The sequence below is a fragment of the Euleptes europaea genome, chromosome 2, assembly GCF_029931775.1.
Source record: "Euleptes europaea isolate rEulEur1 chromosome 2, rEulEur1.hap1, whole genome shotgun sequence".
NCBI classification, from domain to species: Eukaryota; Metazoa; Chordata; class Lepidosauria; order Squamata; family Sphaerodactylidae; genus Euleptes; species Euleptes europaea.
In genome coordinates this window covers 44,122,276-44,137,366 of record NC_079313.1, presented here as the reverse complement: position 1 = coordinate 44,137,366, position 15,091 = coordinate 44,122,276, and positions in this window count along the sequence as shown.

The window sequence follows — 15,091 nt, the reverse complement described above, 5'->3', positions numbered from 1 at the left end:
ACTTCGACCCCGAAGAACTTTATGGCGACCAGCCCAGGACCTTTCCTAATGAGTCCTTTATGGACTGTCATGGTTGTGACGCCATTCAGGCCCAATACCATTGGGGGCCTCGCCCCCATGGGGTTACTGTCAACATGAGCTCCAGGCTTGGGCTAAGGGTGACCCTGGTTGTACCATTTCACACCGGCAGAAGGCAGTGACCTCTACTGTCTCTATGCCACCAACGACCCGATCCACAACTCACAGTCTGAGTCGGAGGAAAGGTACTCTGAATCAGGTCATGCGTCCCTCCCATCACCCAATGACATCGTAGGGGACCTGTCCCCGACCTTCCCCACAGAGGATACTAGAGCTTATTCCCAAATGCTTAACTGTCTTGCTAAGGCACTCAGGCTCGAGGTGGCTCCCTCAGACCTGATCCCTGATGACCCCATTATGGGAGTCCTTTTTTCAACTGACACTGGCCCAGTTGAATTCCCGTGGGTGAAAGGCATTTGCCAAATAGTGGATACCTTGTAGGCCAAACCTGCTTCTAATGTCCCTTCGGTCAAGAAGATTGAGAATCTATACAAAATCAAGCAGGATGAGGCACCTTTTCTGTACCAGCATCCCGCCCCTAACTCCATTGTCACCAGGGTCCTTGCCTCTAAGGGCCAGGGGACCAGTCATTCCACCCCCATCGATAAAGAGGGGAGGAAATTGGATGTCATAGGCAGAAAAAATTATTCTGCTGGGGCTCTAGACCTTAGAGTTTCCAACTTCTCGGCTCTCATGGGCTGATATCAAATGTTCCTATGGGACAGGGTGGCAAGCCTTTTGGACTCCTTGCCCGAGGATAAGGCTCAGGAGGGTAAGATTCTCCTTTCAGAAGGTTTCAAATTAGGTAAATACCAAATCTCAGCCCACCATATGGTGGATGCCGCCAGTAGAACAATGGCAGCCAGTGTGGTGCTTCGCCGACACTCTTGGCTGTGCTCCTCCAACCTCTCTGGTGATGCCAAGGTGTCCGTAGAGGGCATGCCCTTCGATGGGAAGGCCTTATTTAATGAGAATACGGATGAGTGGCTTGATAACATCCATAAGGATAGGATCACTGCAAAGGCCATTGGCATTACCCAACCTACACCACCCACCTCTTTCAAACAGAGGTTTCCTTACAGACAGCAAAACTACCAGGCTAGGCCTTATCGTTTCCAATCTTACAATTACCCCCAACAGGGTCAATCCAAGCCCTTCTACCCTCAGCAGCAGGCTAAGAGGTACCAGCCTAAACAGAGGGGGGGGGGCAAGAAAGGAGGTATATCTCCCGATCGTTCCTCCTACAACAAAAAAACTGCAGCACGACTGACCGACCTGTCTGTATCTGCTAATGTTACATTTTTTGAAAGATTGAAGTTGTTTGTTGTTAACTGGTGTTCTGTTTCTAGGAATAGTTGGGTTTTGTCAATCATTAAAAACAGTCACTTTTTGGAATTTTACACTGTCCCTCTGTGTGGTTCTCCTCTCTTCTCTCAGGGACCCGATCCTCCACAGTTGTGTGAGGAGGTATGCTCCCTCCTCTAAAAGGGTGCCATCGTGAGAGTACCCCCTTCAGAAGTCCACCATGGTTTTTACTCCCGCTACTTCCTGGTGGACAAGAAAGATGGAGGGAAGAGGCCCATCATGGATCTGAAGGTCTTGAATAAGTGCATAAGAACATGCTTGTTTGGTATGTTATCCATTCCGGAGATTCTCCCCCTCCTCCAGCCTAACTCATGGTTTGCAGTCCTTGATATCAAGGATGCTTACTTCCATATTTCTATACACCCTCACTGCAGGAAATTTCTCAGGTTTCTTGTAACAATCAATACTTCCAATACACTGTTTTGTGCTTTGGTCTTTCCACAGCACTACAGGTCTTTTCAAAATGTGTTTCTGAGGTTGTTGCCTATCTGACACTGCAAAGGTGAACTGCAAGGGTGCACAATTTACCCCTATCTGGACGACTGGCTTCTGGCCGGCCAGGTGGTGTTGGTTCTCAGGACTCTCCAACAGTTGGGTCTGGTTGTGAACTTCACTAAGTTCAGGCTAACACCGACCCAGTCTATTGAGTTCATTGCATCTATGCTAGACTGTACACTGGGTAAGGCCTTCCTACCCCAGTCTAGAGTCTCAGTCATCACTCACTTGGCATCTCACTTCATCGCATGTAGATATCAACCAGCGGTTAGGGTACAGAAACTGCTGGGATTGATTTCATCTACCACGGCAGTGGTGCCACTGGCCAGACTCCATCTTAGACCCCTGCAGAACTGGTTTATTCTTAATTTTAAAATCAATGTGGAGCCTCAATGACAGATGTTGTCCATCCCCCGCAGAGTCACATCCCTGCGATGGTGGCTTGATGTGGGGAACCTGCTTAAGGGGGTTCAATTTGAAGTAACCTCTCATGATTTCCAACTGTTCACTGATGCCTCCCTTGGGAGATGGGGGGCGCATTGTCAACACCTATCTGTGAAAGGGAGATGGTCTGCAGCAGAATCTAGGCTGCATATAATGTGTTAGAACTCAGAGCAGTGAAATATGCTCTTGCTTCCTTTTCAGAACTTCTTGCCGGCTCCAACATCATAGTGGCCACTGACAACACAGCCACAAAGTACTTCCTCTGCAAGCAAGGAGGCACTGGTTCCATGGCCCTATGCCAAGAGGCCATGCAAGTTTGGGAATGGGCCATCACCCATAATGTATCCCTCACTGCCAGGCATAGTGTAGGCGTATCCAACATGGCTGCAGATGCTCTCAGCCGCGATGCCTCTGCAGCATGAGTGGTCCATACAGGACAAGTATTTCACCCCTGTGTTCACCCTGTGGGGTACCCCGGGGATAGATATGTTTGCCATGTCTCTTAACACCAAATGCCCAGCCTTCTGCTCCAGGGCAGCAGCGGACCCTTGGTCCATAGGGGACGCCTTCCAGGTCCATTGGGGAAACAGGCTCAGGTACGCTTTCCCCCCATTCTCTCTACTGGGAAGGACCATAGCAAAAATCCTCCAGGATCAGGCCTCCATCATTTTGATTGCCCCATATTGGCCCAAGCGCCTTTGGTTTCCCCTCCTCTGGAAACTAGCCAGGGGGATGTTTCTCCACCTCCCCATGCAGGAGGACCTACTGGTATTGGGCAGCATTCGTCACCACAATGTGCCCTCCCTCCATCTGACTGCATGGCTCATCCTGCAATAGAGCAATGGTCAGATAAGGTTGCGGATGTCCTGTTATCCTCCAGGAAACCTGCCACCAGACGGTCTTATAACTCCAAGTGGGCTCGCTTTTTTTCACTGGGCAGCCGCTAGAGGCCTTAGTCTGGACAGCTGCTCTCTGGCCAAGGTTTTCAATTAACTTTTGTCCCTCAAGGATTCGGGCCTTTCCAACACTTCCATAAAGGTTCACTTGACGGCCATCTCTGCCTTCCATGTGGGCACTGACTCAAGCTCACTTTTTTCTCACCCACAGTGTAAGAGGTTCCTTAAGGGTTTAAATAATATCTACCCTTCAGTCAGCCCTGACCTGGATGGCCCAGGCTAGCCTGATCTCGTCAGATCTCAGAAGCTAAGCAGGGTCGGCCCTGGTTAGTATTTGGATGGGAGACCACCAAGGAATACCAGGGTTGCTGTGCAGAGGAAGGCACTGGCAAACCACCTCTGTTAGTCTCTTGCCTTGAAAACCCCATAAAGGGGTCGCCATAAGTCGGCTGTGACTTGAAGGCACTTTACAAACACACACACTCCAGTCAAGCTACCTGTGGCTCAATGGAGCCTCTCCCTGGTTTTGGCCCAGCTCATGCAGAAGCCCTTTGAGCCTATGGCCACCTGTCCTCTGGACCTTCTGGCTTACAAAACGGCCTTCCTAGTGGCCATTACATCAGCTTGGCTGATTGGGGACTTAAGGCTGCCCTGTCACAATGCCCCTTTCACTAAATTTCATAGGGATAGGGTGGTCCTGAGGCCCAGTGGGGAGCCCAAGATTGTCTCTGGTTTCCACCTGACCCGGGACATTGTTTAGCCCATGTTCTATCCCAACCCTCAATCTCAGTCGGACAGGTCCCTGCCCATGTTGGATGTCAGGAGAGCCTTACTGTTTTACTTAGACAGCACACACCAGTTTAGACAAAATACATCTTTTATTTATTTTTGCGAGTGCCAACAAGGGCAAGGGTGTCACCACTCAGACACTGTCCCAGTGGGTAGTCCCTGCTATTAAGAGAGCCCACACAGAGGCTAGTAGGTCCTGTCCACTTCCAGTCCATGTTCATTCTACCAGGGCCCATGCCTCTTCAGCTGCCCTTGCCTCCCCCCATGTGGATCTCCTGGACGTCTGCCATACTGCGACATGGTCCACACCTTCGACGTTTGTCCAACACTACCTGATGGATGTCGACTCAGGAGCAGATCCTGCTGTGGGCAAAGCTGTGTTGAGCTCTATCCTCCAGTGATCAGCCTTCACACCCACCTCCACAGTAAGTGAGCGTGCTAATCTCCCATGTGGGACTACGAAGAGGACCACTCAAGGGAAAACAGTGTTGCTTACCTGTAACTGTTCATCGACGTGGCTTCTGTGCAGTCCCACATGGGTACTGTGCATGCACAGGCCAGCCGCGGAATAATTTATGCTGGAAAGCTTCTAGAAACTTCACGCCGCTCGCTCCCCTCCCCACCCAAACGGCTCTTCCCGCTGAAGTGGTCATGTGACGGGGAGGGGGGAGTGGCCGTCCCTCCAGTTCTTTCTTCGCTGCTGTGTGAGTTAGAATGTGTCTGGTGAGCTCTTACCTTTTTTTCCGCTTTTTTCCTTCATGGAGAGCGACATGGCACTTTTAAAGAAGTGTTCCTCATGTGGGATAAAAATGTCCCAGATTGATGAGCACAATGAGTGCATTTATTGTTTGGGGGAAGGGCATATAGCAGCATCCTGCAAACACTGCAGTTTGCTCACCCAGAGAGCCAGACAGGACAGGGCGCTAAAGCTCAAAGCTCATCTGTACGGGCAGTCCTTGGCTCCATTCCTAGGGACAGGTTCGTCCAAGAAATCTTCTCCCCTGAGCTCTTCGAAAAAGAAGAAGTCTGAGACCAAGGCTTCGTCTGGTGCTAAGAAATCGGGCGACCAGAAGGCCTTGACATTGAAGTCCAAGGGCTCCACTGAGAAACTGTCTTCCCCAAGGTTGGAAGAGTGGAATAAGTCCCCTTGACGTCGTGCCTCCCCGACGTCGAAGGACTGTTTGGCATCAAAGGATGCACAGAGTTGCAAGAAGCCTCCGTCGCCGACTTTGGTCTTTAAGGGGACCTTACTATTGTCCCCTATCAGAACATCAGAGTGAGGAGAGCATAGCAAGCAGAGCAGTGTCAATTACTCCCCATCTAAACCGGGCGAGGCGCAGATGCACTCACCATCCTCGTCTAAGGCGCGCTGTAGCTGAGCCCCCTCCAGGGAGAGGGAGTTTGCTTCTCACCGGCAGTCTGCCTCACCCAGGAGAAGTCACCGCTTGCTACTTGAGGAGGGGGTGTATTTTTCACCCTCGGAGCAGGACGTGATAGTCATCCTGGTTTTCCAATCCAACATCGAGATATGATCTCGGACCTCCATGGACTCTCACCGCAGCAACTGCTACCAGTCCCATAGATATTGGCATCAGAGGGGCCGATGCTCCTGCTGCCAGTCTCCTTCTCCTAGACATCGGGGAGAGGATACACATCGAGACTCCCCCCCTTCGAGACACCAGGACACTGAGCGGCGTCAGGAAACTCCGTTGCCCCGGCACCATCGGGAGGAGCGACGCTGGCACACCCCTTCCCCTCAACGTGTGGAGGAGCATTGATGCCGAGGAACCCATTCCAGGTCTAAGACCCACACGTCACTGAAGGAACGATCCAGATCACCCAGAGATCGACGTCAAGTGGCTTCAACGTCAAGGGACTTGGTGCCAAGGGAGACTGCCCACCGCGACGCGAGGCAGGTGTTCCACCCTGATGTCTCGGACTCTGAGGACAGCTCCGAGGCTTCCAGGAGAGGCTCAGAAACATCTTCTTGACCTTCCCCGGAGAATGTGGTGGGCGACCCCTTTCCAGTGTGTCCATCCAAAGATATTAGGGCTTATAATGAACAGCTGGCCAGGATTGCCAGGGCCTTAATGTCAACCCCACTGAGCCCAAAGAAGAGGACCCAATTATGGACGCCCTTTACTCCCCCGACGGCAAACCCATCTCCATCCCTATGGTTAAGGGAATTAGGGAGATTGCCCTGTCCAACTGGGCCAAATCAGCATCATACCCCTTGATCCCCAGGAAGGTTGATAATCTTTATAAGGTGCAGGAGCAGGAACAACGCTGCTTATACCAGCACCCCCAGAGCAGCTCCCTTGTAGCCGACACCCTCCCGACCGAGGAAAACCGCGTTCCCATTCCTTGTCCTCAGACAAAGAGGGTAGGAAACTAGATCTCATGGGCCGCAGGCTGTATTCTGTGGGCTCTTTGGGCATTAGAGTGGCTAGCCATGGTGCCCTGATGGCCCATTATCAAATGCTCCTCTGGGAGCATGTGATGCAATTATTCTCTTATGTACCAGAGGAGAAGACGACTGTGGCTACAGTCATGCAGTCAGAGGGGTACAGATTGGGCTGTCACCAACTCTACTCGGCCAGGCATGCTGCGGACGCCACCCGTAAGACCATGGCATCCAGCATAGCGCTGCAACATTTTTCCTGGTTGAGATCATCCAATCTCCCCCAAGAGGCTAAAAATAGATTGGAGGACATGCCTTTTGATGAGCACGCTCTCTTCAACGAGGCATCTGATGAATACCTCCACAAATATAAGAAAGACAGGGCTGTGGCCAAATCGCTGGGCATTACAGCCCCCACCCCTTCCTCGTCTTCTTTTAGGCCGAGGGATAAGCCTAGACAAAACCAGTCCTACTTTAATAGGGGTTACCGGCTCACCCCTTACCAGTCCCAGGGGAGGCAACCGTTTGTCCCCTCCAAACAAAAGAGGTTTCCCTTGAAGAATAGAAACAAGAGGGGTGATAGATCCCCACAAAACAGACACAACTCCAAGAAGGGGTCACAGTGACTGATCGTTGATGGTTCTGCTGTTACTGCACTGCGTTTTTTGGACAGGTTGTCCAAGTTTTACTCTAATTGGTGTTCCATTTCCTCTTATTGTTGGGTTTTGTCTGTAATAAAGAAAGGTTATTTTTTTGGAATGGCATGACTGTCCTCCTTCCCAACATCCTCCTCGGAGGGACATACAAGCTCCCCAAGAATTAAAGGTAGAAATAGCTGAGTTGCTCCACAAGGGGGCAATCAGCCTTGTCCCCAATGACCAGATTGTCAGGGCTTCTACTTGAGATATTTCTTGGTGGACAAGAAGGGGGGGCAAGAGGCCCATTCTTGACCTCAGGAAACTGAATAAATTCATTCGTGTCAGATCCTTTCGTATGGTTTCAATCCAGGAAGAGGGCACACTTTTAACTCCAGGCATGTTCTTTGCAGTCTTAGACCTCAAAGATGCCTATTTTCATATAGCCATTCATGTCTCATGTAGAAAATTTCTCCGCTTCTCCTGCGAGGGCTCACATTTTTAATACAACTTTTTACCTTTTAGGTTGGCCAACCACCCCTTGTGTCTTTTCCAAATGAGTGGGGTGAGGTAGTAGGTCACTTAGTGACCCAAGGGATAGCCATTTCCCCCTACCTGGATGACTGGTTGGTGGTCTGCTCTTCCCCTGACGAGGTCCAGGACAGTATCCATATTACATTGCAGCTACTTAAAAAACTTGGCTTAATTATCAATGACACTAAGTCAAGGCTAGAACCTACACAGAAAGTAGAATTCATAGGGGCAGTTCTAAACTCCTGAGCGGCAAAGATGTTCCCTCCATTACAGAGGGTGCAGACTATCCAATCAATGGTAGAGGCTTTTCAGAGGAACCATTTTCAGAGGGCGGTTCACATTCAGAAGTTACTGGGCCTTATGCCATCCACTACGGCAGTGGTCCCATTGGCTCGCCTGAGAATGAGACCACTTCATTCACACTTTCGTCTGAATGTGGACAATCAAGGGAAAATGTTATCTCCTCCCAGAGCAGTGCTTAAATCCCTGGATTGGTGGGGACAAGAATGCAATTTAATTGTGGGGGTTCGTTTTGGTGTTCAAACACATGAGATCCAAGTATTTACCGATGCCTCCTTAGGTGGATGGGGTGCACATTGTGGTGCCTTGCAGGCTAAGGGTAGGTGGTATGTTGAAGAATCCCAGATGCACATCAATCTATTAGAACTCCGGGCTATAAAATATGCACTGATCTCTTTTACAGGAACCATGCAAGGGAGACGGATTCTTGTCGCTACAGACAACATGGTTGCGAAGTACTATGTAAAAGAACAGGGCGGCACTGGATCGCGGAGGCTCTGCGAGGAAGCCATCCACATCTGGGAGTGGGCGATTCAAAACCATACGACGCTAACAGCCATACATGTTGCAGGGCTAACCAATGTAGTGGCAGATGCCTTAAGCAGAGACTGGGACATATAACACGAGTGGTCCTTGAAGGATCGCCTTCTTTCCCAAGTTACACAGTGGTGGGGTACCCCCCCCCCCATAGATTTGTTCACTACAAAGGACAATACAAAATGCCCAGTCTTTTGTTCAAAGGCGGCAGGGGATGTAGACTCCATAGGGGATGCGTTTCAGATTCCTTGGCAAGGGGAATTGATGTACGCATCCCCCCCCCAATCCCTCTACTGCACAGAGTGATAGTGCTTAGGGAAGATAGTGGCAGAGAGAGCGCACATCATTTTGGTGGCCCCATTTTGGCCAAAGAGGCCATGGTTTCCAACGCTGTGGAAAATGTCCCAGGGGCAGTATCGGGAGTTCCAAATATCCCGGACATTATATCAATAGGGAATGTGTGGCATCACGATCCAGCATCACTCCACATGACGGCGTGGCTAATCCGTTGTTAAGGGATTTTTCAGAAAAAGTGACTGAGGTATTGGTGGCAGCTAGGAAACTGTTGACCAGACGTTCCTATAGTAGCAAGTGGAAAGGATTCGAGTCCTGGGTGGACAGGAAAGGTATCGACCCAGTGGCATGCTTTTTAGCCCATGTTTTTGAATATCTGCTATCTCTCAAGGGGAGAGGCCTAGCTAACTTGTCTGTAAAAGTACATCTAGCAGCCATTTCGGCAATGCATGAGGGTAGAGGTGATCGCTCTTTGTTCTCCCACCCTTTGTGCAAGAGGTTCTTGAAGGGTCTTAATAATATGTCCCCCCCCCCCGCCGCCGTCAGGTCACCTGTACCACAGTGGAGTTTATCTCTGGTGCTGGCCTGTTTGATGTCAAAGCCATTTGAGCCGCTTGCCTCTTGTGGCCTGCATTACCTAAGTTACAAAGTGGCATTTTTGGTGGCCATTACGTCAGCCAGGAGGGTTAGTGACTTCTCTGCCCTGCGTCACGACCCTCCCTTTCTGAAGGTACACAGTGACAGGGTTGTCCTTCGCACAAGAATTGAGTTCTTGCCTAAGGTGGTCTTGAGGTTCCATACCTCATAGGGTATAGTATTGCCTACCTTCTTTCCAGATCCCCAGACACCTAAAGAAATGTCTCTGCACACATTAGACGTTAGGCAAGCTCTTTTATTTTATTTACACAGGACAAAGCAGTTTCAGAAGGAGAATAAATTGTTCGTTTGCTTCTTTGGTCCAAAGAAGGGGTACAGAGCTTCGGCCCAGACTGTTGCCCGATGAGTGACCAGGGCCATCTCTGTTGCTTATGAGACAGCGGGCAAGGAAAGCCCAGTGTGTCTCAAAGCACATTCCACCAGGGCGGTGACATTTTCTGCCACTTTCCAGGGGGGTGGTTAATCTGACAGGCATCTCTAAAGCTGCCACTTGGTCCAGCCCTGTGACATTCATCTGTCATTATTTGATGGAAGTGGATGCTGGTGCTGATACGCCCATCGGTACAGCAATCCTGCAATTGGTTCTGTAAATATACAATAAAGGTTGATTAGTTTGCAACCTCACTCCCGCCTCCTCTAGTTCTTAGCATGCTATTCTCCCATGTGGGACTGCACAGAAGCCATGCCCATGAAAAACAGTGTTGCTTACCTGTAACTGTTGCTCATCTAGTGGTCTTCTGTGCAGGCACACATCCCTCCCTCCATCCCCGCCGTGGGTTGCTCTCTTCTGGGGCAATTCCGTGGCGGCGAAGCGGAGAACTGGAGGGATGGCCGCTTGCCCCTCCCCGTCACATGACCACTTTGGCGGGAAAAGCCGTTTCTGCTGGGAGGGGAGCGAGTGGTGCGAAGTTTCTAGAAGCTTTCCAGCATAAATTTCTCTGTGGCTGGCCTGTGCATGCGCAGTACCCATGTGTGCCTGCACAGAAGACCACTAGATGAACAACAGTTACAGGTAAGCAACACTGGTTTTCCTCGAGTGGTCCACTTTGCAGGCACACATCCCTCCCTCCTTCCCTGATGTGGGCTGACTCACTGCCTAGTGGGTCTGGGTACCGTGGAAGCAGAAGGAGAACTGAAGGAAGGATGTTCCCTGCCCCTTCGTCACGTGTCCAAAAGGGCAGGAAGGACCATTGCCGGAGGGGAGGGTTAGCAATCCTTGTTGCTGGGCTAAAAAGAAGCTTTCTAAGCTTTCCGCAGCAGGCCTGCGCAAGCGCAGTTCCCATGTGTGCCTACAAAGAGGACCACTCGATGAACAACAGTTACAGGTAAGCAACACTGTTTTACTTACCATGAAGGTTCCTTCTGCTCTGAGGAAGGTCGGGCATCTAGCCCACCCTGGGCGAAGATGGACCGACAATGTCAACATGTATAACGGAAAAGATAACAGATACAGAGCTTCGTTTCTCAACAAGTTTTATTGGAGAGTTCAATTTTTCCTTCTATTCATTCTTAGCTCTTGCTACTTGCAGGGTTTCCTATTAACCTCTTACTTGTTATAGTTATGTTTATAGAATTCATTCCTGTCAGATATAGCTTGGAGAGATGTCAAACTGAGCAACAGTTGATTCCAGCTGAGGAGACAGGAAGAGGAAGTTTGATCCTGCCTCCCTGAGCAGCCAGTAGGAATCACCCAATGATCAAGATGTCTGTCCTTCCTCAGAGCAGAAGGAGCCTTCACAGTAAGTAATCAAGATTCCTTTCTGTCTTGTTACATATGTATATTCTTTTGTCATCCTCTGTTCTTTGTATAAACCTTTTCTATCTCATCCTCCAAAGTCAGGTAAGTTTAAGATTGACTTCCCAGCCTCCATGGCCTCTGTTTGTAACAGGGCTCTGGGTTCTTCCGATTTCTGCTGCAGCAGTTTGGAATAAATCTAGATAGCTCTCAAAGAAGCAAAGATGTTATCATAATGACCTGCAATTTTAATGTTGCCACATGCCTGCTGTCTGCAAGGGAGCATGGTACTAATTTGCATTAATATCACGTGTGCAATCCTGGCTTGATAAGCCATAGCTGTCAGATTTGCATGTCACTAACTTACCAAGGGCCTCGGAAGCTTTGGCGCAATTCTGGCTTCCATAGCTTGTCTGACCTAATTAGTCATGATGACCCTGTGTGTTTTATACAGAGCTCTAGAAACTAGAGACCTGAATTGTTCTGTTTCAAACAGATTACTTCAGATTTTCAAATCTTGTGAGAAATACAAACTTTTCCCAATCTGCACACTATACAGTCTTTTTAATACAATGATATTTAAATGGTGAAAACTGCTGTCCCACATCAAGCTGGGGATTAAAACAATCTCCTTACAACTGAGCTGTATTATTTGGTAAGTGCTCACTGTTCCTAAGATGCATTCCTCTACAATCATGCTGGACTTCTTTTCAAGTCTCACAGCACTGCAATGTTTTTGATGGAGATCTCAACTCAAATGAGGTAAGTTTAATGTGTTTCTAGTTTTGTTCTTAACTGACATGATCTTTACTGTGCATGTGTAAAATTCCCAGTTCTAGGAGTTTTGAGGTTTCTGTATCTGGCAAACGCTGCACAGGCTATATGTGAATGCTAACTTCATCTAGTAGTGAAATTACATAAAATTTAAAATATGTTTATACAAATAAAATTTCAGTATTTTATATATTTGTAAAACAGGAGTACTGTAATTTGAACAAATACTGCAAAGACCAAATGTAGGGGGAGAAATCAGTGCAAGTTATTTTGGTGAGGTAGTGGGGGGATGAGAAGTCATTCACAATTTTGATTTGTATGTGTAAAGTTTGGGTTTGTTACACAATGAGTTTCTCATATGCACACCATTCTCTATTAAGTGCAGTAAGGTCCCAGCTGTCACAGCAAAGGAGAACTGGTCTGCAGATTCCATCTATGGTCCCCTCAACATAAAAAGATTGTATAGCAGTTGAGTATTGTATCCTAATTTTCTCAAAGTTCCTATGCAAGTCCTTTTTACCAATACAGAACTGAGACAGATTTGCCAAGGATTCCAAGTGCATCCAAACTGCTAGGATGTGGCCCTGTTGTCTAGATCTGCCAAACTTTCAACAGTAGAGCTACCTTTTCTGTAGTTCAAGAGGAAAAGTTAGCAGCTGTAGCATACCACATTAATAATGGTGGAATGAGTTGCTGCTTTCAACATTCCTTCATCTTTACTCTCACAAAACCAGACAAGTACTCATATTGGCCTATTTCCTGTCCCTCTCTTTGTTACTGAAAAGTCTCACCACACAATTCTCATTGTAGTACAACATCCTCTGAACTGTCTTTTAGCCAGATGCGCCAGTCCTGGCTGCTGCAAACAATTGAAAAGTGCTGCACAGCCTTCCTATGAGAAAGAGGAATGCAAGCCAAGTGTAATGCATATACATCCTCAGGCCCCCTCAGATGGCTGCCCGCCACCAAGCTGTGTTGCAGGATCAGCAGAATGCAATGCTTCTTAAATGACAGAAAGAATGCTCTAGAGGGGCAGTTATGTTAATCTGTTGGAGCAAAAATAAACAAGACTCTTGTGGCACATTGGAGACTATAAGCTTTTAAGTAGCAGAGCCCTCCTTTAGGTACTATGAATGGATCTTCACTATGCAGTCATTTTATGTAGGAGTTTGAGGGGGGAAACCAGCAGGGTCAAGGAGTCAAGTCAATTCATTTGTTCAGGAAGATAAGCACTGTGCTATTTTCAGAGGACTGCTTGATTGGAAGCATGTCCAGCTCTACATTTTTGCTCATACAAAGTATTAAAAATTGTGGAACATTAGAAACCAGGTAACTCATTGGTATGTGTCCTACTATTTCATTCAGCAAATTGGACTTTAGCAGGTCTTTCACAGGTGGAAGAAGTTGAAAGAAGGCTCCTTAGGTAATCTGGAGAAAAAAGGTTTCCAAGTTTGCTCAGTGAGAGTGATAGGATCTTGACCATTGTAGGAAAAGGCTGAGACAGAGTTAGAAGCTTTCTTCTGAACATGTGAATTTTGTGCATAGATTTTGACAGGACTAGTACCCAGCTGTCTATTGAAGTGGTACATATTCTGCTCTGCTGACCATATGTGGGCCTACAATGTTACCAAGGAGTATTTCTTAAACCTTTGTACCAAAAAATAATTCCTCCTTTTAGAACAGTTCAGTAGTCTCGACTCTTGCAGGGCCTGCTTGGTCAGCCCCTTCCACTTAACCATATTGTTATGAAGTCCATTTATGTATAAAATTAGGTAGATCCCGCAGTGTCCTCCTCCCAGCTGCAGCAGTTCCGAGGTGGCGAGGGATATGGCTATCCACCTTCCAGGTTTTTCTCAGGTTTGCTGCATGTTTTTTCAACTTGCTTTGGTACAATTTATCAGAAAAACCGTACTCAAAGTAGGTTTGAGAAAAGTGTGGAGGGGGAGATGTGGGCTTCTGCACTTCTCCACCCTTGTCCAGGGACATTTGCCTTCACACCCATCATTCCCCACCCACACACTGTGCTAGTAGGCTTTTTGCAAGCTATTTTAAAAACAGATATATCATTATAATCTTGTTACATTTGTAAATCAGCATGTTCCTATCTGCATAATCTTATCCTGAGCATTGTTTCTAGTCACACTAGCGTGTGATAGAATTTTGGGAAGTGGTGAGATTTATTCAGATGAAATGCTTTGCTACCTTTCAAATTTAATATCCTTAAAATGATATCTACTGTGGTAGAAATAGCCAAGATCCCGAATTCAAGTTCCAGCTGCCCATTATTTTTATTTACATCTCCATTAATTTTAAAAAAGTCTATGCCCTGCTGAATTTAGAAATCCCACACACTTAACTCAGAATACAAGTAGGTCAGTCTCAGCCTACATACATGGTAACTCCAACAAGTCAATCATCTTCCAAATAGGATTTACAATTGAATTAGGAGAGATCTTTGACCAGTCTAATCCGCAAGTCAGATGTGGCCACAGTATCAACAGAGAAGAAGCACTGTCTAAATGTATCCTTGTATGAGTTATTAAATTATATTTTAATTTGTTCAGATTGACATGCTTCAGATGCTTTCTGTGTGGGTTCCATCCAACGCAGATATCTCTAGATTTTGTTCACTTTATCCCTGGTGGAGGGGATGGGAGACAATGTCTCTTTATATCGTCCAGTATAAGATTTTTCCTTTTTTCTGAGAAAAAGTACATAGGTGAAAAATCAAATAAATGGACAGAGGCCACCAAACCCCATTAATTCATTAGTTCTTTGAGAGAGATTCTTATGGTGATAAAAGCTAGTTATCTGTGAATTACAAAGAGAGAGACTGCCTTATAGAAGACAGTGGTGGGATAGCCTTCATCTCATGCTACCGTTTCTGTATTCCACTATTTTCTGGAGTGTTTTAAGTTTTGAAACAGATTAATCTAAGGTGTATCATATGGATGATGTGGCACCATGATCTTTGAGCTATTAGATCTGTACAAATGGGAACCCACAAGGACTTGCAGGAGGCATTTCATTTTCCCCTCCCCTACTATTTCCTCTTTCCCTTTCCTGAAAGCCCCCATAGCCTCTCTCCTCTTTCTCCTTCTGTCTCTCCTTCTTACCCAACAGCCAACCTACCTTCATCTTCCCCTCTGTCTTAAGC